This window comes from Pundamilia nyererei, unplaced genomic scaffold (assembly GCF_000239375.1).
Source record: "Pundamilia nyererei isolate P.nyererei 1_Seehausen unplaced genomic scaffold, PunNye1.0 scaffold00030, whole genome shotgun sequence".
In the NCBI taxonomy this organism is placed as follows: domain Eukaryota; kingdom Metazoa; phylum Chordata; class Actinopteri; order Cichliformes; family Cichlidae; genus Pundamilia; species Pundamilia nyererei.
This window is the reverse complement of record NW_005187431.1, coordinates 1534859-1539632: the sequence shown is the minus strand read 5'-3', so window position 1 is coordinate 1539632 and position 4774 is coordinate 1534859. Positions and strand designations below refer to the sequence as shown.

Genomic DNA, 4774 nt, shown 5'->3' with positions numbered 1-4774 from the left:
TTATTATTTTGTTGTTTTAGCAACATTAAATTTAAAAACTGTACTTTTGAGTTAAAATATATATTTATAATTTTAATAGATGACAAATTAAAAAGGCATGAACATTTTTTTGTAATGAAAAAATACCAAACCGTGACACCAAAGTATCGAACCAAACCGTGAATTTTGTGTATCGTTGCACCCCTTCTTTTTTTTTTTAGCTAGACCTAAATGTTATTCTTGTTTTGCTGATATAAATGATTTCTTAATAATAATAATAATGACTATTATTATATTTCAGGAATTTATTTTTATCTGCAGCTGAATCCATACTGTGTTTTTACAACATAACATGCAATCAATTATTATGTTTTATTATTATAAAATGACAATCCTAGGTTTCTTCTAAGGTTTATCACAGTTCGTGTTCCTCTTCTTTTTCTTCTAAATGTGTGTCAAGCAGCAGTGCTGAAACTAGCTCGTGACACAGAACATCACCACTTTGGTGGGGAAAGAACCTGAGTCAGTGTGAGGTTGAGAGATACTGGCTGGATACAGTCAAGCTCACCTCAATTCATGGCTTGGGCTCTGGAGCTAGCGTCCTGAAGAGAGGCCGAACTCTAATAAGAAGACCTTCAGTTCCCACATTCAGCTTTGACAGCATTCCGAGGGAGGCTGGGGACACTGAATCTGAATGGACCACGTTCAATGGCTCAGGAAGCTACACAGAGCTGGCCATCAGAGGTGATGAGAGCCATTAAATGGAATAAAGGGTCCTATCAAGGTTGGTTACCCTACAGGACTCCAAAGACAGCTGCCAGATACCAGCAGGCCAATCAAAGTGCAGCTCTGGTAGTAGCTAAAGCAAAAGGTCAGGTATGGGAGAAGTTTGGCCATAGAGCCAGACTGTCAGTTGGCCTTGAAGCGATTCTGTCAAATCATCACACAACTCGGGAGGCGGAAGCAATGCTCTGCCCACACAGTGTTAATAGTGCAAGTGGGATATTGCTGCTCACAGTAGAGCCAATTCTTCTACACACTGAAAGAAGCTAGTTGAGGTGGTTTGGGCACCTGACTAGGATGCTCCTAAGCACTTCTAGAGTGCGGTGTTTTAAGTATATACCACCAAAAGAAGGCCCTGGGTTAGACTCAGGAGATTATGTGGAGAGATTGCTGGAGAGATTATACTGTATCTCTCAACTGGCCTAGGAATACTCCATTGGCTAACCTGAAGGAGTGTGGCTGAGGAGAGAGAGATCTGGGCTGCAGCTGCACAACCCAGTGCTTGATAAATAGCAGATAGCAGGTAACTGGATGGATGGATAATTGGGCCAAAAAATGAATACACAGACACTAATGGATAGTAAAAGTTAGTGTTGGATTAAATACTCATTTGCAACAGTACTGTTACCGACACTGCCATCTTCACTCCTCTAACTGACACACAACTGCCCATAACATCACTGCACACAGGCCAGAACACTGGTCTTTCAACCTGGACAATTCCCTCACTGTGTCATGAAAAATGTAAACTTCAAAAATATAGGTCAAAAACCCCCATCACATCCATATGGGCTGACCTCTTCTGGGCAAGGTTCAGTCCAAGTATGCAAAATAATCTTATATAACACCTTAGTGTCTCAGTGGTAAGTCCAGTTTGGAGTGGGAGGTGAGGTGAATCAAGCCAAACAATAATCGTCAGCCAATCACAACCACCGCCATTGATGACACATACCAGTTGGCTAGTGAATTGTGCCCCACAGATGGCTGTCCACGAGTGCACGCAGCGACATACGGTGCAACAATAACACACATATAAATAAGCACCCAGACACGCACACCGGAGCCTGTTCATTGCTATGATAAGTGTCTAGCTCTGCCTCTTGGTTGTTTTCATTTGATTTTCATTTCAAAGAGCACCAGAACCAGCAGCGGGCAGCTACAGATCTGAAGTGTGATCAGATGTGTCAGTGCATTTATGAGTGTGTGTGTGTTGCACTGCACTTTGCCTTTGCCCTTTCCAGCTATTGGTTTTTAGTATTGTGTGTGTGTGTGTGTGTGTGTGTGTGTGTGTGTGTGTGTGTGTGTGTGTGTGTGTGTGTGTGTGTGTGTGTGTGTGTGTGCGTGTGAGCTGAGGCTCTTTGATGGAAGATGATATAGTGCACAAAAGTCAGGCTGGCCTTTGGAACAGCTCATCTGATAATAAGTGATGCTACTCTCCCCACCACTAAGACTCAAGACTATGCACAATCATACAATTGTGGTCACAACTTTACATAATATGATGGTAATTTGAGACTTTTATTCATTTCTTTCAACTTTTCTTTGTCCACAGTGAAATTATTGTACAGCAGACATGTTTACTGACTTAGTGGCTTATTTTGGATTTTCTCAAATCCATACAGTATACAAACGGACGTATTCAAACAGAAGTTTGCATACAGGCTCAAACATATACATAAACTTACTCAAAATCTTTCATTAAATTGTGCTGGATGTTCTACAAGAACTACTCCAAGGTCATCAGTTTGAATAATGGTGTGTCAAAGTTATTCGGACGCGTCTCCACTTTGCCCATGTCTGGCAAAAGACTCAAACTGTCACCCTCAGATGAGAGGAAATTTGTTGGGATGTTAAGGAACAACCCAGAAACCACCAAGACTAGAGCCTGCCATGAACCGAAAACTGTTGGAACGCCAGCATCACTGTCCACAGCGAAGCAAGGTTAACAACGCTGACTGAGAGGGTACTCATCATTTTATGGTCAGAAAAGAGAAAGATTGATGTTTCTGGCCACAATGACAAGAGATATGTTAGGAGGAATAAAGATGAGGCTGTACTAACTGTCAAGCATGGTAGCGGTAGCATCATGCTCTGGGGCTGTTTTGTTGATATTCATACACTGCACAAAGTGGATGGAATAATGAATAGTAATCAACGACTAGACGAAACTTGGAAAAAACTGTGCGTTCCAGCAGGACAATGAACCGAAACACACATCAAAACTGGTTTGTGACTGGATTAAACTTCTGGAATGGTCTTCCTAAAGTCTTAACCTCAATCCTACAGACTATGCTTGAAATCCAGGTCCATGTCACGGTTCTGGGTCGGTTCGACCCAGCATTTTGAGTTTATTATGTTTTGATTTATTTTTGAATGATCGTTTTGTTACTCTTGTGCTTTGTTGATCATTATTATTATTATTATTATTGGAATTCTATGTGTCTGTTTATTCATGTTTTAGGAATTGTCCTTCGGTTGTGTCTGTATAGTATAGTTCAAGTTCCATGAGTCATTTTCTGTCTATCTCTCAGTGTCGTGTCTGCGTCCTTGTGTAGTGTTTTCTTGTTTCCTGTTTTATTGTGAAGGTCGGCGTCTCATGTGAGTGTGTTCAGTTTTGTCTCGTCTCGTTAATTACTCCCAGCTGTGTCCACCACCTGTGTGTAATCTCCCTGTGTTTCTCTGTGAGTATTTAAGTCGCGTCTCCTGTCATTGTAGTTGCTGGTCTGTCTGTGTATCCACCATGTCTCACTCGTGTGTTTTCCCTGCTGTCCGTCGTCATTCTCCGCTGCTCATCCTCCTTCATGTTCATGTCCTGGTTTGTGTTCACTAGTTTAGTTGTTCTCAGTTTAGATAGCCTTCTGTTCCTTTTGCCGTTTGCCCATTTTTATTTTGTGTTTAATAAACCACCCTCACACCTTTACAAGTGCCTGCGTTTGGATCCTCCTTTATTTGCGAGTGAGATGAGTTCATGGAAATCACTGTATGTAAACTTCTGAGCACAGCTATATATTTCATCCAAGTAAATATTTTACAATAAGAGGCTTTTGTTCCATCCCAGACTTGCAGCTCAAAAGCTGCTTGGAAAGCCACACCCAACCAAATCTGGAGTAAAACTGTGACACAAGCACATGAATACTTCATAAGCAGACATGTGAGCTAAATGGCAGCTTTTGAGGATATAAAATGGGATGAGTGATCCTTGGTCTCTCTTAAATCGGTACAGAATAGCAAATTTATGAAAACTGGCTTCTGTGAATGTGTGAGTTCAAATTAAATGGAAGTACAGGGCCACAGCTTTCCACAGCACAAGTTTCAGTCTTTTTAAGATTTTATTTACTCAGTTGCATTTCATTGGATTATTCAAAGGATCAAGTCTGAGTCACGGTAGCATTTTAAGAGTTAAGCATGAGGATAATTATTCTCTTTCTCCTTGAAACAGGCCGAGAAGATACAGTCCTTTAGTGCCAGTTAATGCACTTACTCGCTCTCGCTTACTCATGCTTAATACTAACAATTACAAGTGTCACAAATATCAAACTGCCTTCATACTATTCCCTTCACACGATTGAGAGAAAGTCAAAGTACAGCTACTTTGAAACCAAAGACTCTTTATTTTAACCCTTGTGTGGTGTTCGTATTTTTGTTACTCAGCCAGTGTTCATGGGTCTGGTGGACCCGCTAGAGTTTTGGCTTTCCAAATTAACACTATCAAACTATTTTATGTTAAATTACTCAACAGATGTTTACTTCATCCCAATTACAAGACATATAAACAGCAAACATGGTTAATTTTTTCCCTTTACCTTTGTTAGATCACATTTATGAATTAATGTGCTTCTCGTTTTTCTTTTATATAAAATGTTATAAATGAATCAGTTATAATCAAGTGGAGTGAGTGGAAAGACACAACACATTTACACGTGAAAAAATAATTAATTGTTTAATTTTTCTTTTGACAAAAACTGAACACGGGTCTCACAGACCCGAACACCATACAAGGGTTAAAAGGCCT

General features: G+C 40.3%; 1 protein-coding gene across 1 annotated transcript in view; it reads right to left on the bottom strand.

The window, feature by feature from the left end:
* rims3 (regulating synaptic membrane exocytosis 3) overlaps positions 1-4774 on the bottom strand; it is a 48085-nt gene that overhangs the window by 41750 nt on the left and 1561 nt on the right. The gene's annotated exons all lie outside the window — the stretch shown is intronic.